This window comes from Marmota flaviventris, chromosome 14 (assembly GCF_047511675.1).
Source record: "Marmota flaviventris isolate mMarFla1 chromosome 14, mMarFla1.hap1, whole genome shotgun sequence".
Lineage (NCBI taxonomy): Eukaryota > Metazoa > Chordata > Mammalia > Rodentia > Sciuridae > Marmota > Marmota flaviventris.
In genome coordinates this window covers 49,336,745-49,362,517 of record NC_092511.1, presented here as the reverse complement: position 1 = coordinate 49,362,517, position 25,773 = coordinate 49,336,745, and the positions used below count along the sequence as shown (strand labels likewise).

At 45.6% G+C, this 25,773-nt stretch overlaps 1 long non-coding RNA gene across 1 annotated transcript in view; it reads left to right on the top strand.

The window, feature by feature from the left end:
* The window catches only part of LOC139701709 (uncharacterized), a 32,136-nt gene extending 6,853 nt beyond the window's left edge, over nucleotides 1–25,283 (top strand). Inside the window, exons 2-3 of the long non-coding RNA XR_011704240.1 lie at nucleotides 22,018–22,169; nucleotides 22,361–25,283. This is a non-coding gene — a long non-coding RNA (uncharacterized lncRNA). The remainder of the gene's footprint in view (nucleotides 1–22,017; nucleotides 22,170–22,360) is intronic.
* The last annotated feature ends 490 nt before the right edge of the window (nucleotides 25,284–25,773 follow it).

The following is a 25,773-nucleotide window of genomic DNA, read 5'->3' as shown; positions in this document are numbered from 1 at the left end:
GGTGACTCAAACGACATTTTCTGAATTGCAATACATTTGGGAATTTTTCTTTTCAGGTAAGAAGGTGTATCAACACACATCCGCAGATGACCTCCATGGATCTTGTTTTATTAGCAGGACTTGATCTTGGTTCTTGGAAACTTTTTTGTTTGCAATTGATAGGTCAAACTTTGTCCTAATCAAAATATGGTAGACACGTCCCAGAATGAGCAAGAAGAAGAAGAACAAAAAAATCCAGAATTCAAACCAGTTTAGACAACCACAATGAAAATCTATTTACTTATTGGGCACTCAGTGAAGGTGAAGGACAGGCTCTATTCTTGAGTTTCTGTTTAAGTGTATTTCATTTATTCCTTTGAGCCATGTGGTATTATTGCCATTTTTCAGATAAAGAAACTGAAGCTTAAACTAGTTAAGTGATTTGATCAAGGTCACTTAGCTAGTAAGACGTGAAGTCAGATCTGCCTGACTTGAAAGTCTGTACTTTTGTTCATTCATCCCACAAATATTTTGTGAGAATTTCTCATCAAAGCTGCTGCCCCCATGTGGGACCTTACATGTACTCTGAGGGACACAAATCAAGCAATCCTGAAGCACAGCACAATAGAACATGTTTTGTAAGGAAGGGCTACTTCAAGAGCTGCATGGATTCAGGCAGAAGATGGGTGCCAAAGAGGCTTGGCTGGTCTAAGCCCAGCAAAGGTCTGCAGGGGAAAGAGGGCGGAGAGTGGCAGGTTGGTGTGTCTGGGGGCTGGGGGCTGGGCAGTGAGGTGGGGAGGGAAACCAGAGTAGCTGCTTGTGCAGTGTTGCCTGCTTTCGGTTGAAGTCAATCTCCCTAGAGTGGTCTTTCAATTCTCAAAGTTTGAAAAGATGGGAATAACTTTCATTGTCTTTTTTTTTCTTTTTCCTTTTCTTCTTTTTCTGGCAATACTGGGGATTGAGCCCTGGGGCTCTCTACCACTGAACTACATCCTTAGCTTATTATTTTATTTTATTTTTAAAATTTGAGACAGGGTTTCACTAATTTGTGGAGGTTGGCCTTGAATTTGTGATCCTCCTGCCTCAGACTCTCAAGTAGCTGGGATTATGGGTATGTTCTAACCCAAGGGGAGAGCTTTCGCTGTCTTATTCCCATTTTCATCTGCCTTAATAGTAACTATCTCCAGGTCCAGAAAGAAAGCTGGGAGGGGGAAAAGATAAAATAATTACTCATTAGCTGGACGCTGTGGTGCCCGCCTGTAATCCCAGTGGCTAGGGAGACTGAGACAGGAGGATTGCGAGTTCAAAGCCAGCCTCCGGCGAGGCACTAAGCAACTCAGTGAGACCCTGTCTCTAAATAAAATACAAAATGGGCTGGGGATGTGGCTCAGTGGTTGAGTGCCCCTGAGTTCAATCCCTGGTACCAAAAAAACAAAAACAAAAACAAAAACAACAAAAAAACCCCACAAAAACACACACACAAAAAACAAAAAAACCCCACCTCATTGATGGCCATATTTCCTTGTGTTTCCAAAAACTATGTCCAATCCAAATGACTTTCCTACAAGTATGTCTATACAAGTGAGATTTAATAAACTTAAAAAAATAATGAGAGAAATCTCAAAGTAGAGAATTTAAAAGCCTTGTGTTCCCAAGGGCCATATGTCAGTATGGCAAAGTACTTAGTCTGTGTGCAATACAGATCTTTAAAAATAATACACTTGTAAGTAGGTGTCTTATTGGTTGAAGAAATAGTTGCTTGGCTGCTAACTTGGTTTTCAGAGAACAGAAATGACATTTCTGTGAACAGGTATTTAACTCAGCTTCTCAAAAGTTGCCAATAACCTTTACTTAAAGTGATTCTTGGAGGAGGCTGTCATGGTGACTCTAATTTTTTGCACTCTTTTCTCTCCTTTGGCCTTCTCCTTCTCCTTCTTCTCCTTCTCTCCTTCTCTTTCTCCTTTCCCTTCCCCTTCTCCATCTCCTTCTTCACCAGGGATTGAACCCAGGGGCACTTAACCAGTCAGCCACATCCCCAGCCCTTTTTATGTTTTATTTTGAGATAGGGTCTCACTAAGTTGCTTAGGGTCTCACTAAATTGCTGAGGCTGGATTGCAATCCTCCTGCCTCAGCCTCCCAGGGCGCTGAGATTACAGATGTGTGCCACCCCTCTCAGCTCTTTGGGCCTTATTTTCTAGCCCTGTGTAAGCCCTAGGAAGTGGGAAGGGGAAGAGACTATGGGATAGTTTGGGGCTATGCAGGAGAAGTTGGAAGTTGTGGGATAGAGTCCCAGGAGAACATGGCAGCTGACAATGGTGTGGTGTGGCCTTATAGCTACCACATTGGCTCTCCCCAGGGGGCTGCCATGGCCGCCATTCTCTTCTTCACTAGTGGTGGAAACTATTGGGAGTGTTTCTCATAGGATCTGGGATGGACATCCAGGTTCATCTCTTGAGGCCCATTCATCTGGTCGCTCAGGCCCTCTACTGATGGATGCATGTGGTCTGGTGGCAAGAGCACTAGATTGTGAAAGAAGCTGAGGCTCTGGACAGTTTTGCTGTGTGGTCTGAAGTGCGTTCCTTCAGGTTTCCTCCATCTCCATTTCCTTATTTGCTCTAGGGATGGTTGTGCTAGATAATCTCCAAGCTCCCTTCCCAGTCTTTGAGTTGAGGCCAGAGTTGTAAATTCTGACCCAGTGCTGCTCTGTGCTGGAGTCATAGATGGCAGCCCGAACCTATCCTCTCTTGACCCCTGTGGGTTTGAAGTCAGTGGTTTAGACCAAATCCCTTGTCGGTTTGTGTCAAACAGCTCCAACTTGATGGATGCTGCTTGCAAAATTATGTGGATGATCTAGGGAGAGCAGCTGTCCTGGTTTGTCGGGGACGGAGGGTCTTGCCTCGGTTTTAAAACTGGCAAAGTTCTGGGCAAACTGGGATGAGACAGTCGCCCTAGAAGGCCAGTGCTCACCAATTCAGCGCTAAGGTGCTGCTCAACCAGGATGATCGAAGTATCGCTAAGATGTAAAAAGGATTCTAGAAAACTCCAATTTCTCTTGGCAATTATTTAATTTCCCTGGATGTCAGTTGAGGTCTCTGTTAGACAAATATTGAAATTTAACGGATGAAAACGATTTCTCCCCTTAATTCCCAGGCCTAGATTACTAAGATGCTTCCTGTCCCAGAGGCTGGTGTGGATCTGGTCTCACTCATCTCGCACCAGACATCTCTGGAACCACTGTCTCACTCACCCCGTCTCTGCTCCATCATTCACCTGTCAGTCCTAGGACCAGAAATGAAGATGCAGAAGTGTCCCAGGTGGCCGTCCTTGGCTAGGACTGCCCAGTTCTCACACACTCTTTCAGCCCTCACCCTAGGCCAGGTAATGAGAAAATTCTCTTCCAGAACACATATTCCTACCGGGCTACTAAGTAAGAAACTTGTGTCCACAATAGGTCAGAAGCTGGCAGGGGTGAGTAGGGCTATTTAGTGTCCAGGATTCTAAGAAGCCCTGATTTACCATGACTTATTCTTGGAGGGCAGAGTTCTAGGGGTGACCGTAGAATTTAAAAGAGCCCATTTTGGTTCAGCTGCTCTTTATAGGGATATGACCACTTCTTTCTGGGGCTTGGACTCATTTCCTGCTCTCTTCTAAATCTCCTTGGATTGGGGAGAGATCTGCAAGTGGTTCTCCCAAGTCTCTTCCCTTTCATCTAATTTTCCTCCTGTCCTCGGTTCTGCTGGTCAGGGTGTTCTCTATATTCTTGAAGAGCATAGAACCCGTGTGTAATTTTAAAAATTGATTGGAATCACCCAGTTTATATACACGTATATCTTTGTTGTAAAATTTTAAATTTTGTTAATGTGATAGGTCAGAAAGGCATGTTCGTGGTTTAATGCACATTTGCCTGGGTCCCTGAATGACTCTGTGAACTAGGCCCTCTTTTACCTCCCATGCCCTGGCTAACCTGCATCAGACTATGACATAAACTGGAAATAAAGTTTTATGCTATTAGGGCAGAGATTGGGTTGTTATAGCAGTTGGCCTATGCTGACTGGTGCAGGGCATTTCAAATAATGGTAGAATACAGAAAAATTTTTGGCCTCTTAAACCTAGACCCTGTCCTACCTGGCCGGTGTGTGAAGCTGACTTTGATTTCTGTGGTTTGAAAAACCCAAGTAACTTCTTCTGGCTTTATTGGTCTCCCTCTCCTAACCAGTCTTTCATTGTTTTTCAAAATATTCATTTCCTCTCTCCTTCTCCAATTTATAGAAATAAAATGGAATTGTTCAAAAGGTTAAAATAGGCCAATTATTCTTTGGCTATATCAATGCATAACAATTTGGGGTGGAAATTTTTAACAATTAAAAAAAAATTGTTCTGAATCTTCCTTTGGCCCTAAGTACCATCTGGAGAATTACTGGCATAGTGGTATCTTTTCTCCTCTCTCTGGGTAACTAAATATTTGTACCTCAGCTCCCTCTTTCTCTTTGTGTATGTGTATAGAAATAATTTCAATGCCCTAACTTAAGATCTGGCAGTGAAAAATATCCTTATCCCCTTGGAGAAGGTCATCCAATTCTGTGAAAGCCTCCTCAAGAAAGGACCATATATACATTTTCTAAGAGCATGATTATTAAGTTTCGGGTTTATTATCATGCAAATGCTTCCATTTCCCCTCTTACCCCACCCAATCCCCTCCTACAACTGTGATAAAATGACATTGGGGACGTTGGGAATTTTACCAGCCAGTCAGAAAGGCTGAGATATGTTTCCTGAGCCACTGGTTCACAGGGGTCCTTAGAGGGCCCTGGTGGGAAACTTAGGAGTTGTTCTTTTAAACAAGGTGTCAGCTTATTTCACACTTTCCGACTCCCTTTGCTTTCAAAGTTAAGTGTTTATCTTCTGGGGAATATGAATTGGCACAACCTTTTGGGTAAGCAATTTGGCAACATGCGTCAGAGGCCTTAAAAAACATCTACTTACGTGACCGGGCAGTCCCACTCCTAGTGCTGTATCCTGAGAAAAAAAATCAGACATGTGATCACAGTTGTATGTACAAGAATGCTTTTCATAGGGCAATTTATGATGGTAAACCACCTGGAAATAACCTAAATGCTGAATAATAAATGTAGGGTAAGTCTGCCTGATAATGGAATATTATGTAGCCTTTAAAAATAGATTTTTTTCAAAAAATATTTAGTGACATGAGAAAAGGCTTATGACTCAGTGTTATGTGGGAAGAAAATACACAAAACAAATGCATTCTATCTTTATCAAAATAGTTTATTTATAGTTGCACACATAAAAGATAACGAGTAATTACAAGCAAGTAGAATTTGGTTCTAACCCCAGCTCGGACAGGTTCTAACTGCTTATCCTGGAACAAGTGATTCACACTGAATTTTTCTCCAGGTTGTGATGAGGATCTGAAAAAAATGTTTGCAAAGCGCCTGGCACATAGAGGTTGCTCAATAAATGGTAGGAGCTGCAATTATGACGATTCTTATCACCATTATTAGTGGTAGGAGCTTGTCAGTCCAGAAGTCAGGTAGGCATATCCTTGTGGGGACCACCTTCCTGATGCTGCTGGTTGACTTTCCCTTGTTGTCCACCCACTGGCTTCTGCCCACAGCCTAGTGACAACAAACCCAAGGTGTGAAGCAAGAATTGTGACGGGGATAAAACCTCCAGGGAGTGTCTGGGTGGAGAGCAGAGCTTGCTGCAGCCATTCAGAGGGAGCAAGTTTAGCATTTAGGAACAGTTCGCTGGGCTAAAAACAAATGAGAATCCAAGTCTCTGTGGTGCTTCACTAGTCACATTCCTATTACCTTATGGCAGAAAACCGCCCTGTGAAGTAGTTTGCATAGTTTTCTCTCCTAAATAATAAATAGTATCAGTTATTGCTGTACAGCAAATTACCCCCAAACTTAGCACTTATGTCAACACATGTTTATTATCTCCCACTTTGCATGGGGTAGGAATGCAGGTGCATCTTAGCTGGGCTGAAAGTCTCTCAGGAGGCTGTGGTCAATGTGCCGGGCAGGGCTACAGAGCTGCCATCTTCTCCAAGTTCAAGTGGGCAGGGGCTACTTCCAAGCTCACTCTGAGGCTGTTTGCAGGATTCGGTTCCTGGTTCGTTGCTGAACCGAGGGCTTCAGTTCCTCAGTGGCTGTTGGTTGGAGGTTGACTTAAGCTCCTTCCCACCTGAGCCTCTGCAGAGCAATTCCAATTTGGTAGCCAACTTCATCGGAGGAAGCACACTGAGAGGGTTGGAAGGGGAGAAAGAAAGAGAACGACTTTTCCAACCTGATTTTGAAATTCACATCCAATCTCTTTTCTTGTATTCTTTTTGTTAGAAGCAAACCACCAGGTCCAGCCCACAGTCAAGGGGAGGGGATTACACAAGGGTGTGGATACCAGAATGGGGCCATTTTAGAAGGCCACCTACCACATCCCTTTTTTTTTACAGCAGAGGAAACCAAGAGTTAGCGAGGATGTGTGACTTTCCTTAAATCATCTGTAGATGAAGCCTCAAACTAGGTCATTACTCTGCCCCCTGCAAACCCTACCATCTCATTCCAATATCATTCTCATGCGTAAAGGCATGCGTGGTTACGGGATGGGGACTTCGAAGATATTTTATGTGATAAAAAATTCTAAGATACCTACAACAATATATGATATTCTGGAATGGGGGCACATTTTGGAGACAGGCAGAAAAATGTAGTGATAATTAGAAAAATATACAGAGGCTCCATTACCTACAAATGCCATCTATAGTTTTCACAGAGAGGCCCCAGAAAATAGTTCTTAGGCCATTCAGGATAACAGCGATGATTAATTCCAAGCTGTTAACGCATTTTATTATGCAAATACTCCTGCAACTCAGCCATGGAGAAAGTGCGGGCACCGCCTTCACCCCATTCACTCTGGACACTCGATTTGCATGGAAATGTGGCACTCTCGCTGGAGACCAGACAGTCCTGTTCTCCTTGGGGGGAGGGGGTGGCAGGGGCTTAGGATGTGGGTGGGGGAGGTGGCTGGAGGGAGATCCAGCTACCCATTAACGACATGGATCATTTTAATACCATTTGTGGTTAGAAAAACAATGGTATTACCTTAATTTAGTAATTAAATTGTTCAAAGCAGGAGAGATAAAGCAGAGCCTGGGGTCAATTCTTGGCCTGCTGAGTTTGGGGCCTTGCGGGAATGAGAGAGGAATTCAGCAACACCAAAAAGAAGAGGCTGTCTCTACGGGAGCAGTGGTCAGCTCACGGAGATGGAGGATCTCCTTTCTGGTGCAGAAAGGCAAGCCAAAGGAGCCTGTCTCTGGGGAACCAGGTGGAGTCTGAGCTGTCTGTGAATTTTTAGAAAGGTCAGTGTTTGATATCAAGGAACCGTCATCCTTGGCTCTTCTAGATCTTCCCACTTCTTAGGCGGGCTCAAAACTTCACTAAGCAATCAGACAACCTTGGTTTACATATAGAAGGATTTGGGGGGCATTTGGCCCCTGGGGTGTCTTAAGGCAGCCACGGAGGAGGTACCACTAGATGCTTCTGAGAAGATGGACCAACACTGACAAGGCTGACCTGCGCAGGGGAGAAGGGCATTGCAAGGTTGGGACTCCAGCAACCCAGTGGGCTGGGAGTGGAGCCCAGCAAAAATGAGCTTAAATCTCTCTGGGAAGGTCCCCTTTCTAGAAAGAGAGATGGAGATGGAGAGTTTGATGGAGAGTTGGGGTGTCCACTCGCTTACGCGCTACACAGGTGAAAACACACACACTGGAGGTGAAAGGACGGAACTGGGCTTTCCCACCAGCAGGAGAAGGAGGGGTCCAATTGCAGGGAGAGAGGATGCAGGTAAGACTCCCCCTGTGTAACTCCTGTTTCTGGCAATGACATTTCAGGAAAAGTGTGGTTTGGAGTGTACTTTCACCCCTGTGTCTTCCACCGTAGGCCACCTTGTAGACGTTTGAAGGCAGGTCGGCTTGTTCTCACTATGTCCTTACAGGCCTTCAGAGCAGGCGGGATAGGCAGTTGTTACCATCCCTATTCGACAGAGAGATTAAACCATGGCTTGGTGACATTCAGTGATTTGCCTAAGGAGTGAGGGGTCCAGAGATCAGGACTGGCTTCTGGCTCACAGTCCTTTCTATTTCACTAAAATACCTGGGAAGCCAAAGCTGGCCCGAAGCAAGTGGCAGGGATAGTGATTATAGTGGGAGTTGGAGGAGAGGTCTCCAAGCGCTTTTGAAAATGGTGCATGCTGAGGAGTGGTCAGAAAGTGGGAGACCTGAGGAGAGCTGTGTGTCTGTAGTCAGTCTCTGACTTTCTGGGAGAACCATCTGGCCAGGTTCTTAGAGCTCAGTTCTGGAAGCCAATGGCTCTGTTGACAGACAGGAGAGGACATATATTACCCCCACCCCCCAAAAAAAGGCCTGGGATATAGAGAAAAGCTCAGAGGAGACCTGAATTGTGTTCTAGCTCCAGTTGTGCTGCTAATTTACTATTTAATGCTGATCTCTCTCTCTCTCTCTCTCTCTCTCTCTCTCTCTCTCTCTCTCTCCAGTTCTTGTTTTATTCATTTGTTAAACATGGGCTAGATGACATCTAAGGCTTTTCTAGCCCTTTCTAGGAGAAGCCGAACTCACACAGACATGAAATCAACTTCTATTCCTTTCCTTGATGATTGATCACCAGATCCCAGGCTCTAGGAATCACTAGTTCCTCCTAGAATCTGCAAGTTTAGGGCATCTTGGAATTTTCTTTGAGAAGCACATTGACCTTGGCTGTGGGAAAACACTGGCTCTTTCCTATCACCACCTTCCTGGCCCACTCCCAGGGCACAGGGCACCACCCAAGAGTTCCCACTTGTTGTCCTCATGTCTGCACCGGACTCCACACCATCCTTGTTTTGCTCCAGGTCTACCTTCAGTCTGTCCACCTCAACCTTCTCTGCTCCCAGTCAGAGTCATATTTCCAAAGAAAAGCACATGTCTCACCATTACTCAAAAACCAGGGGGAGATGTAAGACAGGTTTCTTCTCCTCCAGGCACTTAAAACATAATGGGGAAAAAAAATCGATCAATAGAGTCAATGCAAATTCAATCAAAATTCCAGCAGGCTTTTTTTGTTGGCATTGATAAACCTATCCTAAAATTTATTTGGAGATGCAAATATCTAGAATAGTCAAAACAATTTTGAAAATGAAAAAAACAAAGTTGGAAGACTTCATATTACCTGACATTTTTTTTTTTGGAGGGGGGGAGGATTACTGGGGATTGAACTCAGGGGCACTCAACCACTGAGCCACATCCCCAGCCCTATTTTGTATTTTTTATTTAGAGACAGGGTCTCACTGAGTTGCTCAGCACCTCGCCTTTGCTGAGGCTGTTTTTGAACTTGCCATCCTCCTGCCTCAGCCTCCGGGAGCAGCTGGGATTACAGGTGTGTGCCACCGCACCCAGCCATATTACCTGACTTTAAGACTCACAGTTACCAGGTGTGGTGGGGCATGCCTGTAATCCCAGCAATTAAGGAGGCTGAGGCAGGAAGATTCCAAGTTCAAGCCCAGCCTCAGTGACTTAGGGAGACCCTGTCTCAAAATACAAATAAAAAGGGCTAGGGATGTAGTGCAGGAATAAAGGTTCAATTCTGTTTCCCAAAAAAAAGGATTAAAAGTTACAACAAAGACATACAGTGTTGGTATATGGGAAAGATGTGGAATTTGATGGAACAGAATAGAATCTAAAAGCAAACCCACAGATAGATGCCAACTGAATTTTGACAAAGATGAAAAGGCAGTTCAATAGGGAATAAGTTTTTCATCAAACTGAATAATTAGAACTTATATGCCAAAAGAAACTTCAATCCATATTTCGTGCCACCAACAAAAAATCAACTCAAAATGGATCATAGACCTAACTGTACAAATTAAAACTATAAAAGAAAACAGAAAACCCGTGAGACTGTAGATTGACAAATATCCACTGGAATATCCATCAGTTGATGTGTGGGTCAACAAACTGGGATATAGCCATGCAGTGGAATATTATACTCTGTAATAAAAAGAATACTAAATTAATTTTAATAGTAAGAAAATACTTTATGCATGCAATAATATGAATGAGTCTCAGAGACATTGTTCTAAGTGAAAGAAAACAGCCATGGAAGGGGACACACTGAATGACTCTATTTAAGTGAAATTCTAGAAAAGACAAAACAATAGTGATAGAAAACAGGTCAGTGATTGTCAAGAGTCAGAGGACTGACTGAAAAAGGATAAGAGAGAATGTAAATGTTCTCTGCGTGAGAGTGGTGGTGGTTCTACGACCGTGTACACTTGATACTCACTAAATTGTACACTTAGCCTAGGTGAGTTTTGTTTATAAAAATCACACCTCAATAAAGTTGATTAAAGGAACTTCACGGGGGAGAGAGAAAACACTTTTGCAAAAAAACAAACAATGCCAGGTAGAGTCAGAGAGAATGTCCGAACAAGAGAGGAAGAAATTAAAAAAAAAATGTGACCTGGATCCCCTGATGCCACCTGGGATGATGCAGGAGAGGAGAGAGAAGTGAGGCTTGTGTGGATGGGCACCGGGGGCTGGCAGGGGTGGCCCAGGAGGGTGGGGAGGGCAGGAGCTGCGGACAGCAGCCTGGGAGTGCGGACTCTGCAGCAGGAGGGGCGGTCCCCGCCGTGGTGGTTTTGGTCAGCACCTTTACAGTAAGCTGTGGGGAAGTGTGGAGCCGCTGGAGTGTGGCAGGGCTTTTGGCCTTGTGCCCCACACATGGGTCACTTTCATCAGAACAGGAAAACGAAACAGGCTCCCCTGAATGATTTATGGGAGGGCTTGCATTTTGGGGATGTGATACTGCAATTTGTGTTATAGGACCAGGACATCTGTTTCCAGGGAGGTGTGTTCCCTTACCATGTGCCTTTCCCACCCGGGAGCTTTTGCCCCCTCAAAGAGTTATCCATTTTATCTTGGTTGCTTGTTAGCATAATGGGGCCTTCTGGTGACAAGTGGCCTCTCCCGTGCACCAGCCTGAGTGGCCTGGGGCCAATTGGAGGTGAGCAAGAACCGCTTGGGTCCCACCCTGCCCCTCGGATGGTGTCCAGCAATGCGGCAAGCTGAGGGATCAGGGGGTGTGCCATCTGTCAGATGGCATAGGCAGGCTAGCACTTAACGATTGCATTTTAGCCATTTATTTGATTAAACTTCAGTTATGCTAACTGTCCCCATGTGGATTAATGTCCCTTGCTGGGGAACTCTACTGCCAGCAACCCTTTCCCACCAAGGAAGCACATTTCCCTGGTGGGAGGGGGGAGGGGTAAAAGTGACAAGTGTGGAATCATGGAGCATCCTGGCTTGGGGGACTTTGGCAAGCCTCTTGCTCAACTCTTCACGGATGACAAAACTGAGTCTGGCTTGACATGGGGAGCTGGTAGGGACGGGACTTGCCCAACATCAACAGCCTGATAAGTGTTGAGCATGGAGTTATGCGAACTTATTTCTCTTTGTTTAAAAGTGACGGGACAGAGACTCCTCTGTATCTATGGCTGGCGAGTACCTCTTTATAAATGGAAGGGGAACCCAGGGGGACCTTCGCTTCTGCCTACCTTTGCCTCTCCGGCTGCTTAAGGGGAAGGAGGCTCACAACAAGCCACAACTTAATATTATTTTTTTAAACCCCACCCCTTCTGCTTTTAAAAGGAAATACCAATTCCAGGTTTTAATGAGGAAGATCTTTTTTTTTTTTTTTTTTTCTTTTTGGTTTAAATCCTGGGCATTTCGGTTTGTCAAAAGGGTGTTGGAAATTCTCGAGCCCTACCCTGACCTGTTTTAATATTCCCCTTTCCACAAATCCCTTTCCACCCCTAGGCCTGGGCCATAGTGGTGTTCTGGTCTCCTGGCGTGTCTGGGGGAGTCCGGCCAGCTCCCACCCTGCCAGCCTCTGCAGCCGATGGTCCCCATGAGCAAATGATGCAGGGATGTGTGTACAGGCACCGTCCCCGCCGCGCACGCGCCATCAAAGATTCATTGTATAAGTAAAATTAAAATGTATTAACTTGCCTTCCAGATGATCCCTGATAGCAAGTTTAATTACTCTGGACATAATTAAATGAGTTTAAGAGATTAGAAATATAAGGGGGTAGTGAAGAGCATACATTTATGGGGGAAAAGGGAAATTCTAATTCTGGAGTCTTTTGTCATTTGGCAGCTTGAGTGTTGGGGACTAGGAGGGATGGAGGGAATACTTGGGTAGAAGTGGACTGAGGAAGGCTTTAGGAGTGTTGAACTGGCAGTGCAGCAGTCCCCAGGCCTGGGCAGGCCTCCTGCAGGAGAGCTCATACTTGGGGCAGGCACACAGATTAGACAGAAGGCCAAGTGGACACTGAGTCCCGCCCTTTCCCTTGTGTCTGTTCTGGGGGCTTTCCCAACCTGCTCGACCTTCCCTCTTGTGACTTTTCCTGGGCTTTTCCTGGGACTTACAGCAAAATCCCCACATGCTCAGAGCCTCTTCACCAACAGAGCGGACTCCCAGGAGTGCTGTCGACTTTGTGTTTCTCTGTCCCTTGAGTCATCGAAAACCTCCAGGTCACTTCAACCTCAACCTTGCCTTGATTTACAGAGCATAGGTTGGGTGGCAGGTTCCAGGGGTAGCTAGGAGACCCTCTAATCCAGCTGGTTCATCAGATGCCATCTTTCTCCATTTAACGCCCCTACACACACACACACACACACACACACTCATACTAATACACACTGACATCTACACACCCTCACTGACATACACATGCACACTTACTTGCACAAATAGGCACTCTCATAAATTCATACACTTATAAACTTCCATACATGCATACACACTCACAAATTCATGTATACATGCTTGTACTCACACACACATTCACTCTCCCATACATATACTTACTTGTACGACTATGCACTTATGCATACACGTTGCCCACTCAAGCATACACATGCCCACTTCCCCCAAACTTAAAGGTAAGCATTTTGGAGGAGACAGATCATCTTTCTGATGAATTTTCCTACAAGTCCTTCTCTGCAGAATCCACTTTTTGCCTCAGAATGAGAAAGGCTGTAGTGATCTGTTAAATTTTTCAGCTGCACAGGGCGGAAGGATATTCTTCCTTGTGGTTTAGAATTACACTCTAGAAAGTTGCAAACAGATTTCCACACCCTTCCTTAAGGTGCCTTCTCCCACACTGGTCCTGTTTTAGAAGGGCTGGTTCTAGATAAGGTCTGATATATATATATATATATATATTTTTTAATGAAAGCAAAATTAAAGCACCAGGACATGGAATGAATAAAGAAATTGAAAGGGAAACAGGCGTGAGGGAGATAGAGTAAAAACCCCTTTCCATTTGTGACTTGGGTCGGGAGGGGGCTGGGGACTGCCAGCCGCTCTAATAGTGTTTAGAAATCGAGTCTGTGTTATGTCTAGGGGTCCTAGTATTTTGTGTTGCTCTGACCCCGGCATTGTATCACTTCAATGCAGTCGGGGTGTGCAAACGTTCAGTTCTAGTTGGAGGAAGGTATTTTGTATTCAAGCCAAATCTACATTTCAGATTTGAAATGGGGGGAGCAGGGGGGAGAAGGGGGTGGTGCTGGAAGGGGCGAAGGTCAGTGTTCGCAGGTCTGAGACCATGTTTAATATCACATGACACCTTTGTCAAACAGTGTGTCGCCCCCCTCCCCACACACACATGGGCTGTCTGGGTTTCTGTACCTCAGGGACCTTCCTCTGCATTGCCTTCTCACCCAAACTCTCAGACTTGCTTTTTATAAACCAGAAGAAATGAATGAAATTTGACTCCTCCATGTATTTTTTTTTTTAATGCGATGGCATGAGAAGTCCTGGAGGGTCACATTTTCCCTTCTCTCTGTAGTCAGGCCTGTCTGCATCCCTGTCCTAGGGTTCAGTGGCTCTCTGAGGCCTTGAGATTGACAGTATTGTATTTCGGGTCTGTAATCTTGAAGGTGAGCTGAGGACCTACAGCCCAGAGTTGGGTCATCTCCTGAAATCTCAGAGGAGATGAATCAAACCCAGTGGCCAGATGCCTTCGAAGTGGCTCTGAGAGCAGCACTTAGGAGTTTTGGGTTCCAGGCAGTCTGTTGCCCTGAAGGGCAGGAGCCACGTGCATGGGCTGATGGCTGCCCTTTAACCTCTGTGGATCAGACTTCCCCCCTGGCTTTGGTCACCAGAGCTTAAAAATCTTTACTTTAGGGAGCTGAATTTGTAGCTCAGTGATAGAGCGCTTGCCTGGCACGTGTGAGGCACTAGGTTTGATCCTCAACACCACATAAAAATAAATAAATAAAATAAAGGCATTGTGCCCATCTACAGCTAAAAAAAAAAAAAAAAGTTAAAAGCAACAGTCTTTACTTAGACCCTGATAGATATCTATCCCTGTTGTTTCTGTCCCAAATAAACACTATTGCTCTGGAAGAGACCTTGGCCACGTTGGTTTAATAACACAGATTGGTGCATCCTGTAGTGTCTTACCTTCTTTACCTTTGGAACACTGAGTATTGGTAGACCAGGCACAGAGATCTGAGCTTCAGAGAAGAACTATTTCCCAGACTTTGCTTTTGAGACCTAGAGGCTGCTTGAGATTTATGAGAGTCACACACTTCCATGAACGAGCACAGGTCATTGAGGGTGGGAGGACACTAGAGACCTACAGATTGTGGTTCAAATGCAGAGTATCACAGGAAGCTGCACCTTCTCTGAGATCTTTCCTTCTTTGTCTCCAAAATGGTGATAATAATAACTCAGCAATGAAGTTGTTATAAACATTAAATGATTATGACATGCGAAGTGCCTGGCATGGAGTTGACTCTCAAGATACATTACTCATTATTCATTTGGTCAGATTTATATCTAGTCCTAATTTCAGAGAGTTAGAGGCAGTTTGTACATAAGTCCGTGGGGCACTGGCAGAATTTTAAGATGTCCATTTGGCAGAGAGAAGAAAGATGTGCTCACAAACAAGGCTTGAATTCTCCCATCAGCTAACACTTCTGACCAAATCAAGAATTCTTCAATTTTAGGGAACTGCAAAAATTCTGAACTCCTTGGTGCATTGTGGTGGGAAGAATCATTCTAGAAACCAAGCAGTACCCGCAGGATGGATGTGAATGCTCAGTGCCCCATGTAGACCAGCTGCTGTTTCGAAAGATGTCCTTAAATAGGTCAAGGTCAATTATACCTGCTTAATGACTTGCTTGGATAGAGACACAAGAGGCCAGGAATGGGTTGGGAGACTGGACAGTGGCCCTGTGCAGAAAAGCACTGGCCTGGGGCTGGTGACTCAGACTGGCAGCCTTGCCCTAGCCCGCCAGCCCCAGCCCTGATTCGAGGCAGCATATGTCACTCTTGGAAGCAAGCAATAATCTTTGCAGTATGCCCGAGATGTCCATGAATCCCATTGTGGCAAGCCTTTTATTCCTATCTATACAAGTTTCTTCATTCATGTTGCTTCTACTTGAAAAAAGACAGTGAGGGAGATGTCCACTCACTGCCAATTTTGAAAGCCCTGAGATGGAGCAGGCGAAACTGGGCAGGGGAGATATTGTGATATGGAAGAAGGAGCAAGGACTGGATTTCATTTCTGGTTCTGTCACTAAGTAACCATATGATCTTGGGTTGGCAAGCCTCCCCATCCTCACCCCTTGATTTTAAAGTTTGTTATGTGGGGTAATGGCATCTGCTCCATCTCATGGCTGTGCTTGATGTGTGTGTGTAGATAAAGGACATGTGGGGAAAAAATGCTCTCCTTACCTTTGAGTCTTTCTGAAAGCTAAACCCAGCTTCATGTGGCCAGAGAGCCTGGGGTTGGGACTCTGGGCATTGTCCCAGGTTATGAGCAAGCATCACCAGAGGACTTGGGAGACTGCAGACATGACCATTACCTCAGTACTTTTTGAAACTCCAGTATGGAATATGGCAAGATCTTCTAAAGTGGCCCATGATGCTCAAGGAAAGTCACAAAACATGGGGCTAATTGGCATAGAACAAGGGTCAGCAAACTGTAGCCCAAGGGCCAAACAAGGACAGTTGCCTGTTTTTGCAAGCTGTATTTGCTTTTTTACATAGTGATGCTGTCGGAGTCTGTGGCTGCTTTCAATGGCAGAGTTGAGTAGTTATGATGGAGACAGGCCCTCAAAGTCCAAAATATTTACTATCTGTTCCTTCACAGCAAAAGTTTGCTGATTCAGGGCATAGAACATAGAACATTGATCACAGTATGCTGTTATAGGCAAGCTTCCTAACGATGTTTTTTTTTTTTATAGCTTAGTTTATTCGCAAATTCTTATTTATATCTCAGGGAAGATAGAGCTGATTCTGGGTTCAATGGAGAAATAAGTATCATTTTCTTTCCTCACCCCACTTTTACGTTTCCTCTCTGCAAGAATAAGAAGAAAATTGACCGTCTCTGTGCCAGGCACTTTACTTACGTTATTACTTTTGACTTATTATGATGACTCAGTGAGTTAGATGTTTTACACATGGAGAAACTGACCATTGGAGAGGTTAAGTAACTCAGCCAAGATCACACAGCTAATATGGGGTGAAGCCAGGATTTTTAATCCACATATAATTAAAATACCAGGTTCTTCCCACCAGGGTTGCTGCTGTCATGCCCTCTGGGGCTCTGAAACCACCTCAAAGACCATTTAGGATGTCATCTAGGTCTTCGAAGTGTGAGCTAAAGCCAGCTGGTTACTTCTTGGTGGAGTCAAAGGCTTTCTGACTTGTGGAAAGGATTTAGGTATCACACTGAACTATGACAAGAACATTCTGGAGGAGATGGGTTGCTCAGCAGAGTTAAGTCTCCTTCAGATCGGACCTGTGTTTGCTGGTCTTTGCTGACTGGGGTCTTGGTGATGGCTGTGCCCTTGGAAGGCAGCGGGAGAGTTCTGGATTCTGGAACATCCCTGGACCTGGGTATCTGTGTGTGTGCACTGGCCAGCTTCTGAACTGAAGCCAGTGGGGGAAGAGACATCCAATCTACCATGAGGATGTGGGGCCGAGGGCACTGTGGTTGCCCTCAGCTTGGCCTTTTTGCTTAATATACGGTCCATCAACTGAGGAAATCTCTGAAGGCTAAAGGCCAGCTTTGAGTTGACTCAAAATATACCTGCCCTCCTCTTGCTCCTGGGGAGAGGGATTTTTTTTTCTTTTTCTTTTTTTTAGGTTAACTCAGGAGAAATATGTTTTAGGGAGAAGCAGGAATGGTAAAGCCATTTTTTAAAAAAATTTAAAAAAGGAAGAAGACCAGTGATTAATCGTTATACTCTGGGTTGCAGATCTGAGTAGTTCATATGTCTAATTCTTTATAGACTTAAAACTCTTCGGCTTATGAAGGGATGATAAATAATAAATACCAATTAAATTAAAGATGTGCACACTGGACCCCTCTGACTTCCAGGAAGTTTGAAATTCGACTCACCCTTCATCATAATGAAGACCCTCCACTGAGGATGTTCCAGCTGTGCTATATGGAAGGGGACTTCATGGAAACTCCCCTGCACACTTCTAAAGCTGTCAGTTTGGCATCCCGGGTCTGGGAGGAGAGACAGAGACAGAGTCCAGTGTGGGGCTGAGGTGGCAGAGGCCGCCCCACTGTGAGAAGGAGCAGGGAGCCTGTGAGCTGGACAGACAGACCCTTGTGACTTATTCCAGTTTGAAGCTCTAGATCCTGGGTTTTCCAGGTCTGTATTTACCAGTTCTCTCTCTTAACCTGAGAGAAATTTGGGTAATAAATGACTTGCTAATGCAGTGTAACTGTGAAAATTACTTGGGTCTAAGTGGTTGGGTAAAAGCCAGTGATGGCTTTAGTGGAACATCAGCTTCACAGCAGTTGCTGGGGCTATCCCTCCCAATGAGCGGCATGTGGGAGACAGGCTGGACCCTGGCACAAAGAGCAATGGCTCATTGCAGCTTGCTTATACCTAGGATGGTGATTTTGAACAAATCTGAAGCTCGAGGAAATAATTCTTGGAGTGCAGAGGCCCCTGGCTACCAGAGGTGGGAGTCTCAGTCTTCAAGCAAGAGAGAAGAGTCAGAAGTGTTGTCTGCACCTGGAGGGGTGTGGGTGAGGTGGACAGAGTCATGGGAAAGTCTGAGGCTAAGGGACTGCTGTGTGGGGGCTGGGTGGGCAGGTCGAGGCTCTGACCTCTGAGTGAAGGGAATGCCATCATTTTCTTTCTTTCCTTAAAGAAAACACACACACACACACACACACACACACACACACACACTAAAAAAAAATCCAACAGTTCATGGTCCTGTTTATTCTCAGACAGGGAGTGGACGGCCTTTTGGAGGTGTCCGACTGTGCCGTCCAGCCAGTCTGACATCTGTGGGAGTTCAGGGTTTTCAATGTTTAGTCTGCAAGAGACCCCCAGGCCCCAGCGGGCTCGCTCCTGATAGGCCTGACTTAGCCATCGACCCCACCCCCTCCTGAGAAATGTATGAGGGAAGCTCATACTTCCCCCTGAAGTCCTAGGGGGAAGGACCTGGTCCAGGACTGTCTTCAGAGTTGCAGGGAACCTGACCCTGGAGACTCAGCTGAGGCTGTAGGTCAGAATCTGCCCACTCTCCCTGTCCCTTCCAGCTAGCCGCCATTTTCTTCTCTGCTGGGGCGCTGTCAGGGCGAGGGCCTGTGTCCCTCCTGTGGCTCTCTGCTGCCATAGCCCCTCTTACTGCTATCACTGTACAGATACACAGCCTTTAACGATTGTGTCTGTCTCCCTCCAGTAGCTCTGCTTTTTAAAATTTCTCTTTACATCTCCAGCTTCTAGCATAGTGCCTAGCACAGAGCTTTTGTTCAAAAAAGCTCTTACAATTGGCTTGAATGGAATTCCTCCGAATCTGCTTGTCAAAAGCTCAGACTCCTCTGTGTGTGATGGAGTTAGGAGGCACCCAGGAGAGGGTTTTGCCTATCTTTGAGCTTGTTCTCTGTAGAGTCTGAGGCCATGTTGGCATAGAGACCAGTGGACAGGGCCTTCCTGACACCTGTGTGCCCCTGTGATGTCTGCCCATTTGGCTACAGAAGGGACAACTGGGGTCATGGGAACAAGTTGGGGGTTTTTGGGGATCACCCCTGTGCTGTGGATGTGTACTACAATCACTATTTTTCCACCTGGAAGTTCTGCAGGGCCAGGTGGGGGCAGGGGAAACCCTGGGGGAGATGTTGGGTTGGGTCAAATAATTACCTACTTATTTCTTGCCTGAGTAGAAGTAGGCAAACCACAGTTAAATAAGCCGGGCATCTCAAAAACATGTTATTCCTGAAAATACACTTTGTAACCAGTTTATGTAACACTTTGTCCCTCAAATTTCCCAGGGACTAAAGGGTGTGAAGATGCAAGATGTAAAACAAACAAGTTCAGATGGTAAATTATTTACGTCAATAAACATAATTTATACAAATAAATTAGCAGAATAGGAGTTGTAAAAAAAAAGAAAGATAAAATTAACTGATTGAACCATGTATTGAAATAGTGTCTAATGAATTTAGTGAAATGCCCCATTCAGGGACCCAGGAAGGGTCCTTGTGGTGTTTCTTTGGCAGTTCCTGCAGTTTGTCCATCCCTCCTTCCATCTATAGAGAGACTACTGGGCACATGGTGTAGCACTGTGACATTGCTAAGGTGATTCCAAAATTAAGGGCTGTCCTTGTCCTAAGGAACTCACCAGCTAGTTCAGGGTTTCTCAGCCTCTGTGCTATTGACCTTTGGAGTGGGGTAATGCTTTGTTTGGGGGGTCTGTCCTATGTATGGTAGGATATTTAGCAGCCTTCCTGACCTTTACCCTTCAGATGCCAGTGGAATCCCCCTCAGTCAGGACAATCAAAAATATCTGCAGAGTTTGCCAAGTGTCTCCTGGGCCTTTGAGAATTGCTGGCCTGGTTGGAGACAGACAGACCCGACACAAAGCAGTGTGTTCAGTGGTTCACTGAATGCATTCCCCAAGGACTCTGGGACTGAGAGGAGGGAGCAAGGGGGTGTCTGGGTTGCATCTTGAATGGTGCACAGAAGTTTGCCAGGCACAGCAGAGGGGAAGGGCCCTTCTGCATATGCAGAGGGAGCAGCATGCAAGCGTGTCGAGGCATTTGAGAGCATGGTGGGCTCTGGGAGAAGGAGCTGGGATGTGCCTCAGTGAAGATGGGACTAGGAGGAGGCTGCAGAAGGGACTAAGAAAGCAGGCGAGGACCAGGAGGACCAGGGTGAACAGGACCCCCAGGCAATGAGGCATTTGGACTTCATCCTTTTTCTTGTCTTTTCTCTTGGTGCTGGGGACTAAACTCAGAGGTGCTCTACCACTGAGTTACATCTCCAGCTCTTTTAACTTTTTATTTTGAGACAGGGTTTTGCTAAGTTGCTGAGGTTGGCCTCAAACTTGAAATTCTCCTGCCTCAGCCTCCTGAGTTGCTGGCATAACAGGTGTGCACCATGGCACCCAGCAACTTCACCTTTTTCTGACATTGGAATCCAATCCAGGGGAGGAAAGTGACTTCTGCCCATGATCATCTCCCCCAACATTCAATAAGAACTAGAAGTAAAGTGAATGGGCACAGTTTCTGCCCTTTTGATCAGGTGTAAACCAATTTTTTCCTGGGAGCACAGGAGTGTGTCAATTCAGAGCTACTGCAGAGGTAGCAGCCGTATGTTATGGAGCTGTCACCTAGAAGAAGCTGAGCATTCAGGGACTCTATTTTTCAGTCCCTGTCTTGCATTTAAACAGAGACAGGACAATTCCTCACCTGTGGAAAGCGTGTGGCAGGGGTGTGGGACTCTTCCAGGCCAAGACCCTTCTGTATCCTTTCTCTCTTCTACCAAGATCTACAGACTTCCTTTGTGACAAGCTGTGGCCTTTTGGTCTATTTGTTACCGTGCCTTTAGCCTATGCTAACAGATGCAGAGACCGTGTGCTGATCCAGTCCTAGGGGGATAGATGTCTGCTCTGTTGCCCACTGAAGACTGCACAATGAGGCTGCGCACTCCCATGTGAAATGGTGATGTCTCAGCTATGTGTGCATCAGGGGGCGAGGTGCTGGCTTGGTCCTCCCCTCCATGACGCAAAGTAAGATTCCCAGTGGGCAGTTGCCCTTGTACTTTTGTACTTGTCCCTCTCTACCCACCAGCCCCTTCTACCCTGCTATTTGCTTCATCCTCTTGTCCCCCAATGATTCAGAAGCCTCCTCAAGAGAAACTGAGGGAACTCTGACTTTGGTTTTCCGCTAAGTCACCAGGTTAACAGCTTTCTGGAGCTTCTTGGAAAGTACAAATGTCCATCACTTCCCTTTTGATGGTCTGGACCTTAACACTCCAGACAGCTGTGTTTCTGGTCCAACTGATTGCATCTAAACAGCAGATTCCTGCCAGGCATGGTGGCACACGCCTGCAATCCTAGCAATTCGGGAGGCTAGGATTGCACGTGGGAGGCCAGCCTCAGCAACTTAGCAAGACCCTGTCTCAAAATAATAATAAAAAAAGGGGGCTAGGGATAGTTCAATGGTAAAAAACCCTGGTTCAATTTCCATTACCCCCCACCCCCCACCACAGCGGACTCCTTCACATACTACTCAAAAACCAGGACTGCCTGTTGTGAGTGTGGGTGCACACATGTGCACATTGGAAACCTGATAGTAGACAGGCACATGAGATGCCATGCATTTTTGTGTGGGGAAAAGAGGCCCGGAGTTGCAGGAGCACATGTGTGGATATCTTTTTTGCTTGCAGGAAAACAACCTCTGGGATTTTATATGGAGCTTCATATGCGCATGTTGTTGACAGTGGGCAACAAGACAATGGAAAAAAAGGTGGTTGCTTTCTGAACCCCTTCTCGCAGGTGGTCTTTTCATTGCCTGACGGCCTTACCTGCTTTGTACTGTTTAATAGAGGGGGGAGAGGAGGGAAAGCAGGGGCGGAGTGAAAAATAAAGGGAAACTTGAGTGTGCTTTTTTTCTTTCTTTTTTCTCTTTCTCCACCCTCAGCCATCATTAACAGAAAAATATTTTTAAAAGATCCCTTGATGGCATCCCCAAATGTGAAGTCTGACATTTTCTTAGCTGATGGCCTCCTTTGTGAAGGTATTTTGTGTCCTCCCAGCACGCCTGCCGGATCCTGGTTTGCTGCGGTTGCTAAGGTAAACACTCTTTCCATTAAGCACCACAGCCCAAGAGTGGCCTAAAGCTCAAATAAATGACCAAGGAGCAAGTTAAACATTCCCTGGGGCGATTTTAACCTATGCGATGGCTTTTTGGGAAAATTGCCTATTTTTTCATGTTTTGGCCAGGGGGGTGTCTCTGATTCCCTTCTTTTTTCTTTTCTTTTCAGCTGAGTACACCTTCTCTTTCATTTATTCATGCATTGGATGAAGGGTGGAAGCAGGATTAATCAATCAAGGAAGACTGCTCACCTCAGTATTTGTTAAGAAACCGGCAGCAGAATGCATGCATTATGTTAACTTGAGGGGAACCTGGGGGGCATGTAGCTGATTTCTACCAAGACCCCACTTCCTTTTCCTGTGAAACATACCACAGCACAACAGCCACTGGAGAACAATGTCCTTCTGGAAGGTTCCTTTAGGCAGGGGAAGGATCCCGGAGACATTTTGAGACCAGTGTGGCCAAAGCTTTGCACAATGGCTTGGCTTTGTTTATTCTTCTTTGCCTCAGGAAGAATGTGTTCACAGACCTCTTAAAAAGTGTCTTGACAGTTGTCATGCTTTGTCATTTGATTAAGAAGCAATGGGACAGCATTATTCATCTTTTCACCTTTGAGGAGTCTGGATGGCCTGCAGAAGGTAGAACTTGGAGGGAAGTGGTGAGTGGGCAGTGACCTCTGGAGGCCTTCTGGGCCCCGCAGGAAGAGCGGGTCCCACCCAGAAGTCCGCTCCCACTGGGGATCACACCTGCTGTCCCAGGATCACGTCTAGTTCTCCCCACACTCTCCCATCTGCCCTGGCAAAATTCTCAGTGAAGCATCCAGACATGTCTGGTGAACACAGAAACCAAGCCTTGATGAAAATGAAGACCATGAGGACAGCAACTCCCCAGGATGAGTTTTCAAATCATTTTTCTTGGACCCCAGGAATAAGAAGAGCTGTAAGGTTGTGGGTGGGTGGCCTCTCCAGCTGATGTGAGCTTTTTAAAGACAGTGAATACATCATGTCATTCCACTCATTGTATATTAGAACAAAGCTGCAGCCCAAGTGGGGCCAGCCAGGCCTGTGTAACTGCTCCTCCCCAGCTGCCTCTCATGCCCTGTGCCCCCTGCTGAGCTGCAGACTCTCAGCCTGTCCTCATTCCTGCCTCAAAAGCCCCTTCACCTGGTTGGTTAACTCAGGTTTCAGCTTAAGTGTGGGTCTCTGAGAGGCCTTCTTTCACCCCCGACTAAGTCGATTTCTTCCAGAGTGCAAGTACGTTTCATTTAAGATGTCTCTTTAGTTTGGGGCATATAGTAGGTGCTCATTAAATGCATGTTCAGAGAAAGAAAGAAGGGTGAGTGAATGCTTCTCCCCATAGGAGTGATGTCTGGCCTCCTTTTTGTCTTTTCTTCCCCACCCTTCACATTATCAGTAAGCTGTTGGATGGAGCAGATTAAAATAATTTCAATGGCACACTTTTAACCAGAGAGAGAAGAGTGAGCCTTTTAAAGCACCTTGCTCAGGCAGCCCTTGAAGAATATAGTCTTTATTTCCCTTCCTGGTGTGGGAAATCTGAGCTCCTGATAAGTATGCTGGGGGTCTGGATCTTGGATATCTTGGAAGTGACTGGGATGTTCTGGAGGCTGTCCAGGGCCTGGAACTAGATGAAGAAGCCCCGTTGCCCATTGCTGAGGCCTGAGCCCCTTGTTCAAGCAACCCCTTTGCCAAACCGCCTTGGGCTACAGTACCAGGCTCCAGAGAAAGACTTGGATGGAGATATTAGAGAATCGTTCTGACACCCACCTCTTTTTCCTCCCGAGAAAGCCCAACTTTATGGCCCTTTCAGGAAATTTGGGAGGGGAAGGCCCAGAGCATAACGGGGGCAGGAGTCGAGGTGGGGGCAGCGGGAGGAGAATTCTTGTTTTTGGTTCTTGACTCTAAGTCAGTCTGTTTTTGTACTTGTGTCTTTTAAACTTTTCCACATGTGCCCCAAGGGCCCATCGGTGAGTGTGTTTTATAAACTGGAAAAATGAATAAAATAAGACCCAGAAGGGAAACACCGGGAGGAGCGTGAAGGGAAAAGTGTTAGTTCCTCTGTACCTCCCAGCTAGGCCTGACCTGCCTTTGTGGGGTCCCAGGGTCAGGCTTATTTGGCTTTATGGGTAAAATGCGAAGCCTTTGCTCAGAGAAAGCCTCCTCGGGTTTTGTACTTGGCCTGCTCCGTTCAGCATTAATTAACTTCAGGAAAGTAAAGAGCAACTCTTTTTTTATTTGACTATCTGGCCCCACAAACCCTGTCGGCTTCCCGTCCCCTAGGTGCTGGATTGATGGGCCCGCAAATGTGTAAAGTCTTGCACAGGAAACCCCCCGGCATGGCCTTCCAGGGCCCCTCAACTCCTGCTGGACCCTGAACACAAGAAGCCAGGGGGCCCCCAGCCCCACTCTCAGTTTGCACCTTAGGAAATAGTACCTGAAAGAACAGTCGGTATCCTTTAACAAGAGGGTCTAGGGAAGGGGCTATCTGCAAAAGAAATTCTCCAAATTGCCTGAAAAAATCAATCACAATCCAAGAACCAAATATTTTGAAAAGAAAGTATATTTAGGAAGTTCGAAGAAGCTTTGAAATAATTCCAGAAGGTCTGTGTTTGCCTTAGCACAGTCTCTGCCCTGTGACCTAAAGCTTTCTGTACCAAACCCTGATTGAGCAACTTTATCAGCAAAAACATTTTTGGGAATTTACAACTAATAAGTATATTTACTTGTACGTTTGTACTAAAATGTACTTTGGTGTCAGCCTGCCATGTATTAAAAAACCAAAACCAAAAAATCCTTAAATAAAATTTAAGAATCAATACAGATGAAATAAATACTTACAATGATTTTACCTATTAAGTATTCACCAAAATTTTTGTTCTCATTAAGATGTATTACCAATAATCAAATTTCTGATGAGATTAATAGGCATAATTAGGTTTTAACACCTTGGTATAATAGTTTGTGGCACACTGAGTGAAATGCTCTAGGTTTGGGGCTGGGGATGCGTGCTCGCCTGGCATGCGTGCGGCCCGGGTTCGATCCACAGCACCACATACAAACAAGGATGTTGTGTCCGCCGAAAACTAAAAAATAAATATTAAAAAATTCTCTCTCTCTCTCTCTCTTTAAAAAAAAAGAATTCACTATTTGTTTAAAAAAATGCTCTAGGTTTGATTTTTTCAACACTTGGGCTGCTGTAGCCAAAGATGATGTGTAAGATGTAGAATCCAAATAGAAGAAGGGAAATAGGATTCTCGTTTCTGAATCCCAGCCACTGCGACATTACTAAAGATTTTAATTTGTCACAAGGCGATAAAAGCAAACATGAGCCCCGGAAATACTGCAGAAGAAACACAGGCCACCCTGGGCAGCAAACACAGCAAGATGATGGAGACCTCAGTCCTCCAACCCTGAGGAGCTGACTTCAGCCAACAGCCTGCAGAGCTGGGAAGAGGGCTCTTCCCAGAACTTCCAGTGAGAAACATGGCCTTATAGACACTCTGACTTTGGCCTTGTTGAGACTCTACCTAGAGGATCCAGTAAAGTCCAGCTGGATTTCAGAACT